This window comes from Triturus cristatus, chromosome 2_1, assembly GCF_964204655.1.
Source record: "Triturus cristatus chromosome 2_1, aTriCri1.1, whole genome shotgun sequence".
NCBI lineage: Eukaryota > Metazoa > Chordata > Amphibia > Caudata > Salamandridae > Triturus > Triturus cristatus.
In genome coordinates, this window is record NC_140581.1 from 841,752,151 (window position 1) to 841,774,075 (window position 21,925).

The 21,925-nt window shown below is 48.9% G+C and overlaps 1 protein-coding gene across 1 annotated transcript in view; it reads left to right on the forward strand.

Annotated features, from left to right (window-relative positions):
* TUT7 (terminal uridylyl transferase 7) overlaps positions 1-21,925 on the forward strand; it is a 1,376,479-nt gene that overhangs the window by 1,090,477 nt on the left and 264,077 nt on the right. The window lies entirely within an intron of this gene.

Here is a 21,925-nt window from a genome sequence, read left to right on the forward strand (position 1 = left end):
TTATTTAGATGTTGTAGTACTTATGGCGAATGTTGATACAAGCTGCATGATCTATGTATGGTTGCATTAGCTTATTCTGTTTTGCAACATACTATAAATATGATTAAGTCATTATGAATTATCATTAATTATACATGGCGTCCTGTGCCTTTGTCTTGTATATTTCAATAGAACATATGAATTTCGACAAAATAATCATTACAGTAATGTTGTAAGTGTAACTAGAGTGAATATTGCTAGTGCAAGTTTCAGGACTCAACCAGCTGCCCTGTCCAGTCATGCCCTGCAGATATTCAACCAGTTTTGTTGCTACCAGTGCTAGGGATCACTATTACAACAATTATCTCCAGAGTCTACTTTAGGCTACAAGCTCAGTTTTTGTGAGGTGATAGGGTCTTGAGTTTCACTCAATGTATTAAGATAGATTCTTTGTTCCCCGCTCTTTTGTATGTATTTGTCATTTATTTTAAGTATTGGCAAGTTATTTTCACTCGTTAATTTTTGCTTAACCGGTTCCCTTCTTGTAAGAGGTGAGCGGAAGAAGTCATGGGAGGGACGGAGTCTTGGAAGAATGACATGCTTTTCATCTGCATTCCAGACTCTCACTTCATTAAGTTGAGTAAAATGTAGGCATTTGCCATATTGGAGACTGAGGGTAAGAGAAGATATTTGCCTCATAGACAAGTTAGAAAATATGTCAGACTCTTCCTTTAGTACACAAAAACATGAATCCTCTTCTGCACTTGTTAGGACTCGATCTAACCCATCTAACTCGCCTCCAGACAACACTTGGTGTCTGTCACTCTTACTTGCTATTAGGCATCAACACTGATGGTATCGCAGCAGTACTCACTGTTGAAATTTTACTCAACATCAAGGTCCGTTAGGTTAATCATGGTTTTGATAATGCATTAGATGGCCATGGCCAACATTCCATAGCTGACCTTCAGCGCTTGGAAGGGACTAGTGATATTTTCCTCACCTTCTGATGCTGTGTAGTCCTCTGCTGAATAGTTTCCATTAATTACCCCATTTGAGGGTAGCCCTGCACCAGAACCTAAAGTGCAGCACAACAACCACAAACCACAGTTACTGTTTCCATATTGCTTGATCCCTCGACAACGGACAAGGGAGATCTGACTCCAAAAATGCTAGGTGCACTATCAACAAAGGAGCCAAATACTCATCATTGATAGGTTACCTCCTCCCTTTAAAACTTCTATGAATTTTCAAGAAATTTCTTCTGAAGCTACAATCTGGACCAGCATTCTTTTTAGCTCTAGGTCTGCTGAAATCTGTTATGCACATTCCTGCCATCTTTTCTTTAACACAATTGGAGAGGAAAATTGAGTAGTGGTAGTATTGCTGTTGAGTAGCAGATCCTTTCTTTTGTGTAACACTCCTCACCTAGTAATGTCTGGTAGGTAGCTACCTAAAAATTATAAAACATACCTACATGCCCTAAAAATCAAAAGAGTTTTAGTAAGCTTAACCTAGACAACCTAGACAAGGTTTTTAACTTGACTGGATGGTCAGGGGCTCTGAATATGAGCAAAGCAACTGCATCCCTCTTGTGCTTCATGAAAAAACTTGAAAGGACCCTCTCTACAGCACTTTAATGTTGGCCAGGGCCATGACTGATACAGTTGCCCCTAGCTTTATGTATTTAAGTGCAGTACCTTTATCTCTTTCAGTCTCGTGGCAGTGTTGTAGGACAGGGCAGGGAAGATTGAAAAGATATATCCAGAAGTTTCTCCCCTTGCCTTAAAAAGTTTAATTTCTTTAATAAAGAAATCTAGAAAGTAAATTGTGAAAGTCCTAAGTGGTGCTTTATTGGAAAGGTTAGTACCGGGTGATCCCTTGCGATGCTAAAATGTTCTTGAAATAGCAATGTATCATCCTGCAATACAATTCCAGCAACCTTCTGAGATGCTGACGATTCATTTACCCTCTAAGTTTATGAAACTTCCTTCCGGTTGCACAGGGTCTTATTGCGCAGATGCCTCTACTTTAGCTATGCACACTTCCTAATTTCTGGTTGCCTCAGCAAGAGATTTAGTCAGTCCTGGGGGCTTATCCACCTTTTCATTAAAATTTTCTAAACTAACCATATGTGTGGTTTAAATTGGTTTCTTTTCTTTTAAGATAGTTTTCAGCAATGTCTTTGTAAACGGTTTGGTCTGGCTGGTGAGTGGCTTTACTTCAATATCTGTTCCTGTATGAAATATGTGTTGGAGCATTGTTTTTCCTTCGTAAAGTAGAGGTTTTGTATGTAGCAAAAGTGATTCTTTCTTCATTTCATTTCTCTGGGTGGGATCATTGACCCCAGTGGAGTCAATTTGCATAGTAGGCGGTACCTTACCCTTACTTTCAGAGCATATGTGGCATAATCCATGGATTAGGCTCCCTGTATTAGATTCTTTCACCTCACAATTTGATCTGATTCTTCACAGGCCTTGACACACACAAGCACTTCTTTCGTTTTCAGCAGTGGATCTAGCTTTCCAACTCAGTGGCAGACTTATTTGATGCATGTTGAAATCTTGAAAGTTCTCACTGGATTAAGTGGGTCGACGTCTTGGAAAACCCGCAGGGTTTTCCTGTGTGTTTCTCGCACGATAGTTTTCTTCTTTTGTCCTCTGTTATATACTCTATTTACTGCCATGGCTCCTCAGAGGTGCTGTACTTGCTCTGTTTTCTGTATCATGTGTTCTCATATGTTGGAATAGTATACATCTGCAGAATCTTTTGCAGTGTTTATCTTGTGGTGGGAGGTTTAGTGTTAACACAATTAGTCATCTGATATCTGTGCAAGACCACGATCACTTGATACAGACAGGGGTATGTTTCATGTCTTCTATCACCTGCTATTTCCTGGAGCAGAGGGGAGGGTAGAGCACAGTGGTCATTTAGAGGAATGCCTGCGTCCATCGGGGGGAGTCTCAAATAGAAATGGAGTTTGCTTATTTATACCATGGTACTAGATGACCGTGTTCTTGCTGTGTTCTGCGTTTCAATTGTAAGGGCAGTGGCAATTTTATGATTTTGCTCCTCTGATCCAGTTAGAGCCTCATCATCCTAGGTTTTGCAGCTGCCTTCTGCGGTGCTCCCTCTGCCTTCAGGTTTTCCAGAATGCTTGGTTCCTCTGAGTAGCCTGCATTGTCTATATCAACATAAGAGGGGGGGACGAGGAGCTGTTTGAAAAGGTCCTGTACCAGGGCTCCCAAATTAATTACGATAGCAGTAAGATGGTAACAGTTCCTTATGAATAAAAGAGAAGGGGAGTCAGACAGCCAATAGGGCTGTGGACAAATGTGAAGTGTCTCCAAGTGGGTTAGAGTGTGCCGAGAAAGAGTGAAGGTACTCCTGTGTGGATCTAGAAGTGCCCTCACACACCCTAACAGGTGTATAGCATCATCATTGGGCTGGTGCTCCTCGTGGGGGTGGCGCTGCAGTCCCTCACGGGCCCGTTTCACGGGGCTCTTTGTCGGAGATCTTTAAGGAGTTTGCCGCATTTGTGCATGGGGGTGTGTGGGACTAAGTGGTGGTGGTGGTAGTGAGTGAAGTCTAAAAAGAGCCCAAGGACACTCGCAATTTATTCAGGATGTCCTAGGGGTCAGGTTTAAAATATATCACGGGGATGGAGAAGCAATCTCAGTTGCCTGTGTGAGAGGGGAAAATGAAACAAATATAATCCCTCTTCTCTCACCCGTGTGGTGAATCGTATAAGTGTGTCAAGGGGTCGACATGTTTCGCGCCATAAATAGTCCCTAATGGATCTAGGAGCGCTTCATCAGGACCAAGAGAGTGAGGTATATCAAATGGGAATCGGGAAAGAGACACCCTATAAACCCATGAGTCCTAAATATAGGAGATACTGTAGAGTAGATAAATAAGGGACACGTCGTCTTAGCGTGTCCCTGGTTGTGGCCTAAAGAGGAGACAAAAAACACATGCGGGGGGGGGGGGGGGAGAAAGGGGAACAGGAACACAATACAAGGCCGTTAATAACAGTCTCAAGTAGTGAGGATAAATAATCTGTGCATGCTAATTGTGACACAAAGTACCCCAGTAGGGAACTTAACTGGACATATGCATACTCGTGGAAGGGGGGAGCAAGAATGTACCTGGCATGCGTTAGACTCAGATATGGGTACTATGTCGAGTGCTGAGCTGAGCAATAAAAATGCTCCTTACAGACAAAACACCGCGGGTCAATGGTGTGCATACACACGAAAAGGGTGTCCGTATATCTTTAATCACGCATGGTGTGGATTGGTGATACGTTGTGCTCTTACCTAGTAAAGAGGACTACAGTGGTGAGTACAGTGTTGATATGGTCGTACAAGAAAAGCACACCGTATAAAAGATCCCTGTAAAAAAGTTCCACAATTCCTACCCTCCCTCTTTCCAGGAAAGACCTAGTCAGCTTCGCCGAGAACCAGAGATGGCAGCTGCGAAAAATTAAAAGGGCAAGGCGGTGACATATAAGCCGATAGGGATGGAACCAGCTAGAAACCGGGACAGTGTGCCGGTGTTGATACGATAAGACACGTGTCATAATGACAGGGTAGATAGCACTTACTTCGTACTCTTCTTCTGTGCTCCGGATCACCTACCCGGTAGCTTCGGCTGCTGGACGGCAACTAGGGGCGGCAGTATCCATTATATGCAAGCCCTACGGGATAGGTGCAGGGGAGTGAAATTACGTGACACGTGATAGAGCGTAATGACGAAATAACCGTCGGGGGTTTATTTGTGGCGGCCATGTTGGAACGGGATCCAAATACGGGAATCCCAATGATACCGGGATGGCAATCAGTGTTGCACGACATTGTGGAACATGAAGTATCATGGCCACAAGCATGTAGTCAAACGAGATAGCGGACGGCGAGAGGGACAATGTAAACTAACCCTAAGTGTGTTGAGGATAAATATCCAGTGCTCGTTTTTGGAAACTGGTGATAGTCTATAGATACAGGGGTCAGAGTGTCGATTAGAGACATGTGGGCAGATCCCTGATGACAGAGATATGGGGGTCCAGTCTCAGTGGTGGTATAATGCACTATCAGAAGAGCCGGAATAGGACCACTATGCAGGCGGGAAACATAATCTGTTATATATATTGTCTGGTTTTGATTGAACATGAAGCCATAATGTGTCATGTGTGCAGTGAATATGGCAGGTGTTGTATGATGCTCCCACTGGGTGGTTTTATCTAGTCAGATCAGCCCAGGGTATATTATTGTTGAGACCACCACTGTCACTCTTAAGTCTGAAGACCCATCGTTGTTCACGCTCAAGCAAAGTGGTTATGGACCATTGAGGGTTGGATTCTATAATGGTCCATTTCAAACTGTCTGGGGGGTGATTTTTCTCCAGGAAATTAGTCTGTAATCTCGTTGCTGAGCGTTTGCAACGGATAGTGCTTTTATGTTCACCTATGCGTATCTTTATTGGTCGCGCTGTCATTCCTATGTAATATGAACCACAGGGACACGTAATCAAGTATACACAGTTCTTGGTGTTGCAATTCGTGTGGCGTTTTTGTTGCCATGGTCTCGACAGTCAGAGATCAAGTTCTTTGGTCGCCGTCGTTTGAGGACAGACTGTGCATGTACCGCATGGGTAGTGGCCCATCACGGGGGGTAGCGTCCAAAGGGTTGGTTGTGGGTTGGTCTTATTTTTTGGACGTGTATGTACCAATATATCCCTCAGATTCTCAGTCCTTTTGAATGCGAACAGGGGTGTCGGTCCTGGTGACACATTGCCTGTTTCTAATATCCTCCAGTGCTTCTTGACAATTTTTTTAATTTTGTTGGAATAGGAGGTGAATGATGTCACACAGGTTAGTGTATCGGTTTCCTTCTTCTCTTTTACTTCAAGTAGAGCTCCTCTGTGGTTGTTCCTGGCTCTCTTGTGTGCCTGTCTTATGATGTTAGATGGATAATTTCTTCTGATCAAATTGACAGATAGGGTCTCTGCTTCTTTTTCAAATTCTATTCTGGTGTTACAATTTCTCCGTAGTCGGAGGAACTGACCTACAGGTAAGTTATCCCTGAGTGCTTTTGGATGGTGACTTTGAAATAGGAGCAAGCTATTCCTATCAGTAGGTTTTTTGTAGTTGGTTGTTTTTATAGTACCCTCTTCAAGTGATATCAGAAGATCAAGGAAGGGGATGGAATCCGATGACAGTGATCCGACAAATTTCAGGAAGGGATTGATCGTGTTAATCCATGTGAAGAAGGACCGGCAGGCTTCCTCATCCCCTTTCCAAAAGATGATGATATCATCTATATACCGGCGCCATAACAGGATGTTGCCGTTAAATGGGTTGGTATCTGAGAGGATATGTTCTTCTTCGAACCTGGCCATGTAAAGACATGCCAGGCTCGGCGCAAATGTGCTGCCCATACAAGTGCCCTGCACTTGGTGATAGATCTTATTTTTGAACGCAAAGAAGTTTTCTTTCAATGCAAGTGAGGCACAATCACAGATGAAACTGATTGGTGTAGAAAAAGGCCAGGGGTTTAGGTGGCGTAAAGCACGTTCTAAAACCATCAGAGTGGCATCTTGCGGGATATTAGTATAAAGTGCCTCTACATCTAGGGTAACAAGCAGTGTGATGGATTCTGGTTCCTCAAATTGATCTATCAAATTGAGTACTTCTGTGGTGTCCCTTAGATAAGTTGGAGTCTTGATGACCAAAGGCCGTAAGAAAACATCACAAAATTTGCTCAGAGGTTCAAGTAGAGAGTTGATGCCTGACACTATCGGGCGTCCAGGGGGAGGGTTAATGCCCTTGTGAATTTTCGGTAAGCAGTAAAAATATGGCATCCGAGGGTCATCATTTCTGAGGAACATGGCTTCGTCCTTCGTTATCCAACCTTCTGTTTCCGCTTCATACGTTAGACAGCGTATAGCTGTAGCAAGTCGTGAAGTAGGGTCTTCTTCGGTTGGTACGTAGTATCTTACATTGGATAATTGTCGTAGACATTCTTCATCATATGTGTCTCTGTCTTGTATGACAATTGCTCCGCCTTTATCGGCTGGTTTGATAATGATGGAGTCATCTTCCGCCAGGTCTTTTAGCATAGATCTCTCTTCCTTAGAGAGATTGTCAAAGGGGCGGTTGGTTGTAATTTTGTCAACATCTTTGAGGATGGCCTGCTCAAACGTCAGGATCTCATTAGGAGTCATTGCTGCAGTCGGAGTAAATCGGGATCTGTTCCTGAGTCCACTGCCTTCCGGTGGATTAGCAGGTCTATCATGGAAGAAAGCTCTTAGTCGTACCTTCCGGAAGAATTGATGCAATTCTTGGTGTAATTTGAAGTCATCTATCTTCGGTGTCGGGACAAATCCAAGGCCTCTCTCCAGAAGTTGGGTCTCTCCTGTGGTAAGAGGTCTTGATGACAAATTGACCACTAGGGTCTCGTTGTCTTGCTCCGCAGGACCATCTGCTCTGGTTACTGCCAGTGCACGTTCTTGATCCCTCCTCTTCTTCTGCCTCTTCCTCTGCCCCTCCCTCTGTTGAGAAAAGGGGGGTTCTGGAATGATTGGTAATTAGGCAGGGGATTCTGTGCTGGTAGTCCGTTCCACATCTGTTGAGGGCCCATCCACGGTCCTTGATAGACCGGTGTGTGAGAAGGATGTGTAGGGAAACCTTGAAAGAGAGGTGGTGGCATAGGTTGATATCTGTGTCATCCTCTGGATCTCTGTTGTCTGTTACTGAAGTTAGATTCGCTGCCAGTAGAATCTGATCTCCCCGAGTTGTTACTACCGGTATCCTCTGTTGAAGTGTCATGGTTGGGGAATACATAATCCTCTTTGATATACGGGTAGACTCTTTCTTTATCAAACTTCCTCACATCTTTTTGAAGTTGATTGATCTTTTGTTTAGTAAGATACTCTTTATGATCTTGCATTTCTTGATTAATTTCTGTCAATCTTGACTTAAATTTTGTCACAGAGATGCCAGTTTTGAGTCTATTCTCGGAGAGTGTGATCTGTATCAGAAGATCATCTGATAACCGTTTAGCCGTGTTGATGATGAGTACTAACCAATCGCGGGTACATTTCCATGAGATCCTTGACCATTCCCGACGGAAAGTAAGGTCTTCTAAGAAAATCCTGGGTGCTAAAGTGATCAATAACCCGTTGGGAGCGATATTAGCTCTTAGGTACTCAGTCATGATAGTTCCATGTAAGGCAGTCTTGATCTGTAACTTTCTGAGTGTCTGGAGTGATCTCCAATCGTCGTTCCCACTACCAGATGGTATATTGCCATCTTCTGCCAGTAGGGCGGGTGCCCTTAGGATCTCTGCTACCATATCGTCGTCAAAACTCACACCGGGATGGTCCATCTTGCCAGGTGAGTTAGGGAAGTGCTGGAATGGAAATGGGGTAAATAGTAGTCTTAACAGTCTGGACCACTATGGAGGGAAGAGAGAGGAAGGAAGAAGAAAGAAGGGCGTCCCACGGCTGTGCAGCCGTACAAATACTATATCAACATAAGAGGGGGGGACGAGGAGCTGTTTGAAAAGGTCCTGTACCAGGGCTCCCAAATTAATTACGATAGCAGTAAGATGGTAACAGTTCCTTATGAATAAAAGAGAAGGGGAGTCAGACAGCCAATAGGGCTGTGGACAAATGTGAAGTGTCTCCAAGTGGGTTAGAGTGTGCCGAGAAAGAGTGAAGATACTCCTGTGTGGATCTAGAAGTGCCCTCACACACCCTAACAGGTGTATAGCATCATCATTGGGTGGTAAGGCCTTGAAGAAGGTCAGGATCGTTGTGGGGGTGGAGAGGTAGGGCGTGAAGTGCCTCACACGGGGACTAGAGCGCAGCTTGGTTAAGTAAGTATGAACAGACATCAATAGGGGATGGCCCTTATCCGATTGCCATAGTAGCGAAACGTGGTAAAGTAGCCGTACGGGGGGATCACAGGTAATAGACAGGTCGGCTAATCGTCCCCCAGCCATACATGCATTTCTGCATTTTTGTTGAGACCAAGTTTCACAGTGTTGTATTGCAGAATTAGTTCACGCTCTCTTCTTCGTAGTCTGAGTTCCCTGTTCCCACCTCTTTTAAGTGGGTGAACCACTTCAAAGCAATAGAAGGTAAAGCTTTTCTTGTGTGGGTGGGCGCTGTGGAATGGTCTGTAAGTGGTTGACCTGTTTCGTACTTGTTGATGTTTCCGTAGTGTTCCTGTATTGTTGTGCTCAAGGGTGTGATCGTACTCCCAATATATGGTCGGTTGCAGGGGCATAAAATCACATAGATGGTAAATTTGCTGTTGCAATCAATCCATTTTTTAACTGTGATCTGTTTGTTTTGTGGCATGGTTATGTGAGTGGTTGTTGATCCCCAGTTTGCATATGTTACAATTGCGGCATGTGTGAAAGCCAGCGGGTCTATCTAAGAAGGTTGTTTTCTTTTTCCTGTCCTCCACAAATTCTGATTTGCAGAGCAAATTAGGTGCTCGTCGGAAGCTGACTTCAGGGTAGGTCCAAAGGTGATCATTGAGTCCTGGAGTGTACTGTAAAAGGTGCCAGTGGCGTTTGAGTATTTGCCGAATGTTAAATTGACCATAGTGGTAGTCTGTGATTAATCTGATCCTATTGTCTTTTCCTTGTTTGCGTTACGGTTCTGATGGATACATCTGCCTGTGGATTCTTCACCTTATGAATATCCCACTGCGCCAGCATTCCGCGGAAATGTTTCCTAGCTCTCCACGCCGACGAGGTCGTCACAATGCTATGGCTCCGCATGCGGCTCCGCATGACGTCACTGCAGCCATAAGAGGACCACGTCAGCGTGATGACGTTAACGGTTTTTTCTGGGACTCTCCATACTTTTGTCTGGATACATTGTAATTTTGATTGTATCTCTCTCTGTTTTGGCATGTCAGCCCCGAGGAAGTCGGGCTTTAAGCCCTGTAAAGAATGCGGGGCCATATGTCGATTACTGACTCTCATGAGGACGATCTTTGGTGCTTGTCGTCTGACCATGACGTCGAGGGCTGTTCTTCTGGCAGGAAGATGAATCCGAAGGCTCTGAAGGAACGGGAGGACAAGCTGTATATGGCTACGGCAAGAAAAGAGAAAAAGGGTCGTAAAAGATCGAAGTCAAGATCTTCGACGTCACATGACTCCAAGAGAAAGCATAAGAAGAAGAAGAGGCATGCTTCTCGCCGCCGGTCGTCGAAGGCTGTGGCTTTGAGGTCACCTTCTCCAGCCCAGCGACTTAGAGAAAAGGACTTTGTCTCTCCTTCTTCTTCAATGTCTCCTCAGGTGATTCCGGTTCATTCTCCATCTACAAGGGGACTCCGGAGCAGTCATCGACGCCGAGATTCTCACCGACTCCAGAGGGTGTGTCGAATCTGGCTGATTCTGAGGTTCCTTATGCTCCTGCGGCTCCGCCTGTGGCTCCGGCGGCTCTGACTTCAGAGGTGCCTCGTTTGGATCTTGAACCGACGCAGTATCCACAATTTCCGGCGCCTGGTTCGGATCCATCGCATTTTTTAAATACGATGTATGGCGTGTTGGCCAGGGCCTCGTACCCCTCTGGAGCACCTCGGGTCTCATGGGTCCTATGGCTTTTACTTTGGGTGTGCCTCACCAGTATCCTCAGGCCCCCTTTGTACCATTTATGCCAACGACGCCGTCCTGGCTGTTTCTGGCTCCAAGGATGTCGACGCCGTATGGGCAGTCCACGGCTCCATCCCGTGAACCTTCTCGGATTCGATCGGCGCTGGTTACTACTGCGGATCCTCCTTCGACGCCGCTTCCGGAGCCATCGACGCCGCGTGTGGCGCCGCAGACGTCGCAACCAAAAGTGAGCTCGAGGAGAGAAGCGCAGAGGTTGTTAGAGGAAGAGCAGTACCAGGCTGAGGAGATGGAGGAAGGAGAAGTTTATGATACGGAAGATTTGTTTGAGGGATTGTGTGAGGCAAGTGGACTTGATACTTCCCCAGAGCGGGACTTTGCTTTGCAGAAGGCTTCCCCCTCGAAAGAAGTTGCACCTTATCATATTCTGATAAGGAAGGCTGCTGAACTTTTGGATTTGCAGCTTCCTGTGGCTGAGTATAAGCCTAATTTTCTTACAGAGGTGCTTCATTCTCCGTCTTCTGTGGTTGAACCACTTTTGCGTTTCAACAATGCCTTGGCTGAGCCAATCCTTGATGTGTGGCGCAACCCACTTTCTGCTCCTGCAGTTTCAAGGTCGGTGCCCAGAAGATATAGACCTGCTCCAGGGGAACCAGCGTTCCTTTCATCCCACCCGTCTCCTGAGAGCTTAGTGTTGCAGGCTTCTTGTTCCAAGCAGTCCACAGGTGCTTTTCCGCAGGCTCCTGCGGACAGGGATCCAAGAAGTTGGAACAATCTGCGGAGAAGGTCTTTTCATAGGCTAGCATGGCTCTGAAGTCTACCAATGCCACTTGTCTGTTGGGTAGATATATTCATGCCCTTATGGCTCAAACAACTTCTTCCTAAATTGTCTGAGGAGTATAGGGTAAATCTGAGGGAGGTGCTGGCGGACTCACAACCGGCAGCTGGCCAAGTCATCCAGTCTGGCCTGGACACGGCGGATTTGGTTGCCAGGGTGATGGGTTCATCTATTGCAACAAGAAGGTATGCGTTGTTGTTGTCTTCTGGATTCTCTCCCGATGTACAGGCTGCTCTTCTTGATCTTCCTTTTGATGGGTCTAGACATTTTGGGGAGAAAGCTGATTCTGCTCTGCAAAGATTTAAGGACAGTAAGGCCACAGCGAAGTCTTTGGGTCTGCAGTCTCAGGCGAAAGGTCATGGTTATAGACGATACCGTGGCTTCGGAAAGTCTTCCTTTCGTGGTTACAGACAGCCACAGCAGCAGCAGCAGCAGCAACAGCACCCCTTGTACAAATCCTATAGGGGTAAGGGCAGAGGTCGCCGTCGTGGAACCGGACGTCAGCCTTCTTCTTCCTCCTCCTCCTCTACCTTCCCAGCTCCTCCTGGTAATGCAGGAAAGCAGCCCTAGATCCACCATCCTGGATCATGTAGGTCCCATGGGAGGTCGGCTTACCCATTTTCTACTAGATTGGAAATCGATCACTTCTGAACTTTGGGTTCGAGATCTGGTAGAAAATGGGTACGCCCTTTCCTTCAGGGAATTACCTCCTCCTTGTTAAGAGTTTTGCACGGAGGATCATTTACTTCTCCTTCAAAAGGAGGTTCTTGTCCTGTTACAAAAAGGTGCGATAGAGGTGGTTCCGGAGCAGGAAAGGTGTCAGGGATGCTACTCCCGGTATTTCCTGATTCCCAAAAAGGATGGCAGGTTACGTCCTATCCTGGACCTCAGGATTTTGAACCTGTTTCTCAAATAGGAGCGATTCAAGATGCTCACCCTAGCGCAGGTTCTTCAGGCGCTGCTACAAGAGGACTGGATGGTGTCCATTGATTTACAGGATGCGTATTTTCACATCTCAATCCTGAAGTCGCAAAGGAAGTATCTCCGTTTTACGGTTGGTTCGCAAAACTACCAGTTTGCGGTCCTTCCGTTTGGTCTTACTACTGCGCCTCGAGTCTTCACCAAGGCGATGGCAGTGGTTGCTGCTCATTTCAGGAGGTTGGGGATCCCGGTTTTCCCCTACCTGGACGACTGGCTTCTGAAGGCAGAGTCGCCAGAGATGGTGCGTCATCATCTGCAGGTTACAACTCAGTTGTTGTACAAATTGGGTTTTTTGATAAATCTAACCTGTTCATAGGGGCAGTACTGGATACCACTGTATCGAGCTTTTCCGCCTCCGCAAAAGATTCTCGACATTCAGGAAATGATTCCCTTGTTTTACAAAGGAGCGGTTGTTCTGGTTCTGAAGGTCCTTCGCCTGCTCGGTCTATTCACTTCCTGCATTCTGTTGGTCAACCATGCACGCTGGCACATGAGGGCACTTCAGTGGTGTCTCCGCAAGCAGTGGTATCAGCACAATGGAGATCTCAGGGAGTTAGTCAGGATCTCCAGAGAAGCTGAAGCGGATCTGTCTTGGTGGAGCGTGGTGGGCAATCTGTCTCAAGGAAAGCCCTTTCATCTTCCTCCTTCGGTAACCACAGTGATAACGGATGCCTCTACCCTAGGGTGGGGTGCTCATCTGGGGGATCTGGAGATCAAGGGTCTTTGGTCATCAGAGGAAAGATTGCTTCATATCAATCTTCTGGAATTGTGGGCGATACGTTTAGCCTTCAAGGCCTTTCCCCCTTCCATTCGCGGTCAGTCGGTCCAAGTCCTGACGTACAACACTGCCGTGATTTGGTATGTCAACAAGCAGCAAGCAGGGAGGAGTAGGGTCGTACCGTCTCTGCAGAGAGGCGTTGCAGCTCTGGTCCTGGGCTCAGGACCATTGGATTTGTTTGATGGCAAATCATCTGGCCAGGGTGCTGAACGTACGTGCGGACAGTCTGTCTGCAGTTCTCCGCCGACCACGAGTGGAGGCTTCATCCGGAGTTAGTTCGACACATCTTCCGGATGTGGGGAACTCCTCGGATGGACCTGTTTGCCACTCTTGAGAATGCGCACTGCCCATCATTCTGCAGTCTCCAGTTTACAAGGCAGGGAGCGTTGGGTGACGCGTTACAGTTGAGTTGGAGCTCACAACTCCTTTACCCGTTTCCTCCCATACTCTTGATTCCTTGAGTTCTGAGGAAGATTCGCCAAGACCGGGCCCAAGTTATATTGATCGCCCCAGATTGGCCAAGAAGGGTGTGGTACACAGACCTTCTTCACCTCTCGTTGCACCCTCCGCTCCGTCTCCCTCTCAGGGTAGACCTCCTTTCTCAGTCGCAGGGGCAGGTTTTACACCCCCACCTCCAGAGCCTGCACCTTCATGCCTGGAGATTGAACGGGGCAACCTGAATTCTTTCTCTCTCCTGCCTGACGTAGTGGATGTTATATTATTGGCCAGGCAACACTCCACCAAGTATCTACTCCTACAGGTGGTCTAAATTTGTTAAATTGTGTGGAGACAAGTCTATTAATCCTTTAGAAGCTCATCTTTCTGATGTTCTTTGTTATCTGAAAGACACACGTTAGTGATAGATTTCTTACCTTAGAATATCCCCAGGCATCAGACTGGATCCGGAAAGTTTTTTCGTTAGCAGTACCCCTGCGCGTCAGTAGGTGGCGTTGTGCAGCTCTGCGTCCGTCGCTGGCGTCGTCTGCGCTGAGATGACGTCACGGAGACTACTTAGGCACCACCCATGCGCGCTGACGTCAGTTCCTCCTTTTTCCACGCCAGTAAGCGCAGATCCGGTTAGAGCACCTACCATAGTCACTTTTTGATTATCTTTTTGAGACTTTTTGTCTCCTGTAAGTTCGAGTTGGTGTCATATAGATGCCTGGTTTCAAGTCTTGTGGGGCCTGCCGGCGCAATATGTCGGTGGCGGACCCCCACGACGTCTGTTGCTACTGCCTGGAGAGCGACCACGACTCCCGTGCCTGTATGGACTATTTGCCATGGCCCCGAAGGCTTTGAGGGAGCGGTGCCGGAAGCTGTTTGAGGTCCAGCACTCGTGCCTGCGCCGTTCGCGGTCCAGAGAACGCTCGCAGGGCCACCATTATCACTCCTCGAGCTCCAAGTCTTCGCCCTCGGATTTGGGTAAGAGATGACACAAAAAGAAGTCGAAGAAGCGTTGTCGCTCTCCGACGTCCCCCCGTCGATACCCGGATGCTGACAAGGGGGACAGGGGTTCCGCCCCTGCGGCTCCTTCGGAGCCTGGGAGTCCCGCGGCCTACCCACCTTACCCGGGTCCATCGGCGACTCTCGCTCAGGTGCAAGAATTTCTTGCCACCTTGGACTGCCTGTTTAGGCCTCGGGCTCCCGCCGGTGCGCCCTCGGGCCCCGCGGTCCTGTGTCCAGATCCAGTCGGCTCCGGCCCTGGCGCCGCTGGATCCTGCGCCACTGGCTCCGGCCATGGCGCCACAAGGTCCAGCGCTGCCGGCTCAAGCCCCAGCGCCGCCCTCGCTCCCCTCTGGTGCCGCAGTGGGTACCATTTCTCCCGCCCCGCCCAGGTTCTCTGACACTTTTGTTCCTACCTGGGATCCGCACTGGGACATGGCGTTCGGTTCAGCGCCGTTCCCGGCGCTGTTTGTTCCTTCCCCGGTCCCTGCCGCCGCAGCCTGTCCCACCTGCGGCGGAGGTGGAGGATGACTGGGACTGGTCCGAGGACCCGCTTGCTCGTCAGTGTGACTCCAAGCAGGACTGGGCGGACGAGTTAGAGGAGGCCGGTGGCCTCGATCTCTCTTCTGACCAGGGGTTTGCCTCTCCTCCGCCTGCCATGAAGGAGGGCGCCTCGTACACGATGGTGCTTCGTCGGGCCGCTGAGGTCCTCCACCTTGATCTACCTGCGGTGACCCTGAAAACTAATCTCCTCACTGAGGTGCTCCAGACGGCGTCCACTTCGTCGGATCCCCTGCTGCCATTTAACGACGCCCTCACTGACGTCTTGCTGGACACTTGGTCGCGTCCAGCCACAGGGGCCCCGGTGGATAAGAATGTCGCCAGGCGTCATCGCCCAACGCCGGGTGACCCTGCCTTTCAGACCACTCATCCTACGCCCGAGAGCTTGGTCATCCAAGCTTCAACGTCCCAGAGTGCTTTTCCCACGGCTCCGCTGAATAAAGACTCTAAGAAGCTGGAGCAGTTCGGCAAGCGGTTATTTTCTACGGCCAGCTTAGGGCTACCGTCAGTGAACACTGCATGCCTCTTGGGCCGCTATTCCCACGTGGTGTGGGATGCCGTTGTACAGGTGTTGCCTCAGTGTCCTGAAGAGGCCCAAGCGGTGATGTCTCAAGCTGTTGCCGAGGGTAAGGATGCGGCTAGGTTCGCCATTCGGTTTGGTTTGGACACCGTGGACTCACTAGGTAGAGCCATTTCTACGACTGTGGCGCTTCGTCGCCATGCCTGGTTGAGATCTACCGAGTTCTCGCCAGATTTACAAAGCTCACTCATGGACATACCCTTTGATGGCACCCGCCTGTTTGGCGATAAGGCCGACAGTGCCATGGAGCGTTATAAGGACTTGCGGGCTACGGCCAAGTCCTTAGGTCTTTCCACGAAAAGACCAGCGACTCCTGGTTTTCGTTCCTTTCGTGGCAACGGCAGAGGCGCCCAGGCGCGTTCCTTCAGCTAGCCTGTGCAGACCCAACCGCAGCACGGCCGCGGACGCTGCTTCCGCAGGGGAGGGACTGTGAATCAACGTGGGGGTCAGTCCTCTCTGCCCCCGCTGCTTCTGTCTCCAAACCTTCCTAATCCAAGCTTTGTGGAGCACCCCACGGCAGGATCCGCCCTCTTGGCCAAGGGGGCCATTGAGTGCGTTCCGGGGCCAGAAGTAAGGAGTGGTGGTTGTTCCCACTATTTTCTGGTCCCCAAGAAGGACAAAGGGGGTCTACGTCCCATCTTGGACCTCCGGAGCGTCAACCGCTTCCTCCGGAAAGAGAAGTTCAAAATGCTGACTCTGGCTCAGGTCTTGGCTTCCCTCGACCCTGGAGACTGGATGGTAGCGTTGGACTTGCAGGATGCATATTTTCACATCCCCGTCCTGCTGGCCCACCGGCGTTACCTGCGGTTCACGGTAGGCCGCGAGCATTTTCAATTCGCCGTGCTCCCCTTCGGCCTTACCAGCGCCCCTCGGGTGTTCATGAAAGTGATGGCGGTGGTCGCAGCTCATCTGCGCAGGTCAGGGGTGTCAGTCTTCCCCTACGACGACTGGTTGTTGAAGGTGGGCTCACCCCAGACAGTCGTCTCCCACCTTCAGACTACGGCCGATCTCCTGCATTTGCTGGGGTTCTCCATCAACGTGCCGAAGTCACACCTGAGTCCCTCTCAGCAGCTCCCCTTCACAGGAGCGGTTCTGGATTCAACGCGGTTTCGGGTTTATCCTCCCGAGCAGCGAGTCCGGGATCTATAGGCTATGATTCCGATCTTTCAGCCTCTATCCCGGGTTTCAGTCAGGATGACCCTCCGGCTCCTGGGCCTGCTGGCCTCCTGCATCCTTCTGGTGCCACATGCCAGGTGGCATATGCGGGCTCTGCAATGAGACCTGAAGTTCCAGTGGTCGCAGCATCAGGGCAACCTGTCCGATCATGTCCTGATCTCGGCAGGCACTGCACAAAAATTGCTGGTGGTGGCTCACGAATCTCGATAAGGTCAATGGCAGATCCCTCTCCCTTCCCCAACCGGAGCACACAGTTGTGATGGATGTGTCCCTCCTGGGATGGGGAGGCCACTTGGGAGAGGTGGAGAACAGAGGACTCTGGTCTCCGGCGGAGTCCCGGCTCCATATCAACCTTTTGGAGCTGCGGGCGATCCGACTTGCACTGAAGGCATTCCTTCCCTCTGTCCGGGGAAGTGTGGTGCAGGTGTTCACGGACAACACCACTGCCATGTGGTATTGCAACAAACAGGGCAGGGTGGGGTCGTGGACCCTATGTCAGGAGGCTCTGCGCCTCTGGACATGGCTGGAATATCAGGGCATTACCTTGGTGGTTCAACACCTGGCAGGTTCTCTGAACGCCACGGCGGACAAACTCAGCCGCCGGTGCTTGATGGATCACGAATGGCATCTGCACTCGGACGTGGCGCAAGGTCTCTTTCTAAAGTGGGGAGACCCTTGGTTAGATCTATATGCCACCAAAGAGAATGCGCAATGTCATAAGTTCTGCGCGTTGGAATTTCCAAGGCGGCACTCGCTCGGCGACGCTTTTCGTTGCGAGTGGAGTTGCGGTCTGTTGTGCGCCTTTCCGCCTATACCACTTCTGACCAGAGTGCTAAAGAAGATTTGGCGCGACCGGGCCCAAGTCATCCTTGTGGCTCCGGACTGGGCACGAAGATACTGGTATCCCGAGCTACTCAGCATGGCAATCGATCCCCCGATCCGTCTGCCTCTTTGGGAGGATCTTCTGTCGCAGCAGCAGGGGACAGTGCTCCACCCGAACCGGTCTAGCCTCCACCTACATGCGTGGAGATTGAGCGGCGACAGTTGACAGCTTTCGATCTTCCTCCCGAAGTCTGTGATGTCATTCTGGCAGCCAGGCGTCCATCCACTAAGACGGTGTATGCCTGCCGGTGGAACAAGTTTATGGCGTGGTGCACAGCGAAGTCTGTGGATCCCCTTTCTGCCCCTCTTTCTGAGGTCCTTCTGTTCCTACCATCCTTGGCCCAGGAGGGCTCTGCTCTGGGCACTGTCAAAGGTTATCTTTCGGCCATCTCCACATTTCTAAGGCTTCCAGATCAGCCTTCTCTCTTTAAGTCTCTGGTTGTTAACCGTTTCCTGAAAGGCCTTACGCACACGTTTCCCCCGTGTCTTTCGTAATGCCTCAATGGGACTTAAATCTTGTCTTGACCTATCTGATGTGCGCTCCCTTTGAGCCCCTTCATGGCTGTCCTTTACGTCTTTTCACTCTCAAGACTGCTTTCCTGGTAGCTATCACCTCTGCCAGAAGAGTGAGTGAGCTCCAGGCTCTTTCTTCTAAACCTCCTTTCCTTTCTGTTCATCCGGACAAGGTGGTTTTAAGCACCCGTCCTTTTTTGCCAAGGGTTGTCACGCCCTTCCACATCGGGCAGACCATCACCTTGCCCACCTTCTTTCCGCCTCCGTATCCCTCAAAAGAGAAAGAGAGGCTCCACCATCTGGACACAAAACGTACGCTCTCGTTCTATCTGAAGCGCACACAGCAGTTCCGGGTGGATGACCAGCTCTTTGTCTGCTATGTGGGCGCTAAAAAAGGTCAGGCTGTGCACAAACTGACCATCTCTCGGTAGGTCGTTCTGTGCATCAAAGCATGTTACTCGTTGGCTAAGAAGGAGCCTCCTGTGGGGCTGCGTGCCCATTCTACCAGGGCAACGGTAGCCACTACTGCCTTGGGACGAGGCGTTCCCTTGCAGGATATTTGTCAGGCAGCTACGTGGGCCTCTCTGCACACGTTTACCAAGCATTACTGCCTTGACAGTCAAGTCCGGAGAGACGGCTTCTTTGGCCGTTCTGTTCTCTCTGACTTTCTGGTGCAATCTATTCACAGACCCACCACCGGGGTTGGTATTGCTGGGGTATCTATTCTACGGTAAGGAATCTATCACTAACGTGTCTCTTTCAGATGCACAAGTTACTACTTGTGTAACGATATATCTGTAAGAGACATTAGTTAGTGATAGATTCCTTACCGCCCCACCCCTCCTCCCCGTTCTGCGAATTGATTCTAGGGTTAAGGTCATCCCTTTCAGGGCCCTAGTTTCATGGCACCAGTGGTCAGTTTCTTGCATGGCTCTGCGTTCCTGGCACGGAAAGTCGTGTACAGAACTGACGTCAGCGCGCATGGGTGGCGCCTAAGTAGTCTCCGTGACGTCATCTCGGCGCATACCATGCCAGCGACGGACGTGGAGTTGCACGACGCCACCTACTGACGTGCAGGGGTACTGCTAACGAAAAACCTTTCCGGATCCAGTCTGACACCTGGGGATAGTCCAAGGTAAGGAATCTATCACTAACTAATGTCTCTTACAGATATATTGTTACACAAGTAGTAACTTGTGCTTTTGTTGCATTTGGCCCAGCAGGGTTGTGCTGTGGCTGCTGTTAAAGGATATTTGTCGGCTTTATCGGCATTTCTTTGTTTGCCTGATCAGCCATCTCTTTTTAAATCTCCGATTGTTTTAAGATTCATTAAGGGGCTTACTAACATGTTTCCGCCCACTCCTTTTATTATGCCCCAGTGGGATTTAAATATGGTTTTAACTTTCTTGATGGGTTCTCCTTTTGAACCTATGCATAGTTACCCTTTGAGACTGCTGTCTTTCAAAACGATATCCCTTGTGGCTATCACTTCGGCTAGGAGGGTGAGTGAGCGTCAGGCTTTGAGTTCAAAGCCTCCGTTTTAGACCATACTTGCTGAAAGGATGGTCCTCAGGACCAGGGCTGCTTTTCTGCTTAAGGTGGTAACTCCCTTCCATCTGGGAAAGTCCATTACCCTCCCTACTTTCTATCTCCCCTCTCCCTTCCAAGGAGGAGGAGAGGCTTCACCGATTGGATCCTAAGAGGGCGATTAGTTTCTATCTGGATAGAACGAAGGATTTACGACAGGACGATCAGCTCTTTGTGGGCTACGTTGGACGCATGAATGGCAAGGCGGTGCACAAGTTCACTTTATCCAGGTGGATCATCTTGTGCATCAAGATCTGCTACGCTCTGGCTGGTAAGGAGCCTCCTGAAGGCATTAGAGCTCACTCCTCCTGGGCTAAAATGTCTACTTCTGCCTTGTCCAGAGGTGTTCCTGTGTTGGACATCTGTAAGGCCGCAACTTGGGCCTCCCTTCACACTTAAGCAAAGCATTACTGCTTAGATTCTGAAGTGAGGATTTTGTGCGCTCTGTTTTGCAGGGCCTTTTGGTATAGAAGGGTGGACACCCTCCTCCAGGAGTGGGACTGCTGTGGGATTCTATTCATAAGGCGAGGAATCCACAGGCAAATGGTAACGCTTTTTCTGGTGGATACAGTATCTGCCTGTGGAATCCTCACTAACCCACCCGCCTCCTCGTTGTCCACTCTTTTATACCTTAAAAGTGGTTTTGGTTAATATGTTGCTTCATATTGTCATTTTGTATTACCTCTGTTTGCCTTTGTGTAGGCTTATAGGAGATGCTTGCTTTCTTTTGCTTTCCTTTTTCACTTTACACTGTGTGTATTTGTGTGAATACTGTGTACTATGTATCCATTGTCTCTATGGTCGGTCCGCCTGTCTGCTCGGAGGCACGGAAAAAATGGGTGGAACTGACATCATCAGGCCGACGTGGCCCTCTTATGGCTAAAGTGACGTCATGCGGAGCCGCATGCGGAGCCATAGCATTGTGACGACCTCATCGGCGTGGAGAGCTAGGAAAATGTTTTGCCGGGGGATATCCATAAGGTGAGGAATCCACAGGCACATACTGTATCCACCAGAAAAAACGCTACCGAAGGGAAGTAACTTGTTCTTTGGGGGTTAGTGTGCTTACTCTCTCAGTTCTCGCGACATCCGGGAGTGTTTGCTGCAGGGTATGTGGATCATATCCTCAATGTTCCAAGCGGTTTATTGCTTCTTGTCCTTTCAGTTGGAAAATGTCATCTTTACTGCAGTTCCTTTTGATTCGGAGTAATTCTCCTTTTGGGATGTTTTTGATGTTGTGTATGGAATGACAACTCTCAGCCCGTAAGATGGCATTAACTGCTGTCTTTTTCCTGTAAAGCTTGGTGTGTAGGAGGGTGTCCTTCACGTAGAATATGAGATCCAGAAAGTTAATTTTCTGTTTTGGAGAAACTGTGTGTTGTCTTGATTTTCCATGGGTTGTCGTCCAGTTGACATAGAAATCTTTCAAGAAGGTGTTGACCTCCCTGCCAGATGCAGAGAATGTCTATAAAACGTCAGGCGACAGGACGGGGCAGGTTTACTGGAGCCGACACCCGAGTACATACCCCAGTAAGGTGCGGGCATCCTATGCCTCTAGCCTATGGAGTACTGTTAACTCCACTTTAGGTCACGATCAGGAGGGCATATATGACTATTTAGTCTTAGCCACTACCTATAGTACTTAAGGTAATGGCCCCCACTGATCGTTTAGAGGGCTAATGTTACCCCTATACTTCTTCACCTTCGTGCACAACATCACTTTCACAGTTCTTTCTGGTCCTGATGAAACGCCAGGGATCTTTCTGACCAAAGAGACGTGAAACATGTCGACCTTATAGTTACCTAGGCACATTACGCTTTTGTTGGTAACCCTCAACCTACGGGTTTTTAACTCTGCCAAGGGTACCTCTCCATTATAAATTCCTTTTGGTAACCCTTAGACAGTTTTAACGCATTGCACACACAATAGCACCCTTCACTTAGGACTCCATACAAACACCCACATGCACCCAACGGCA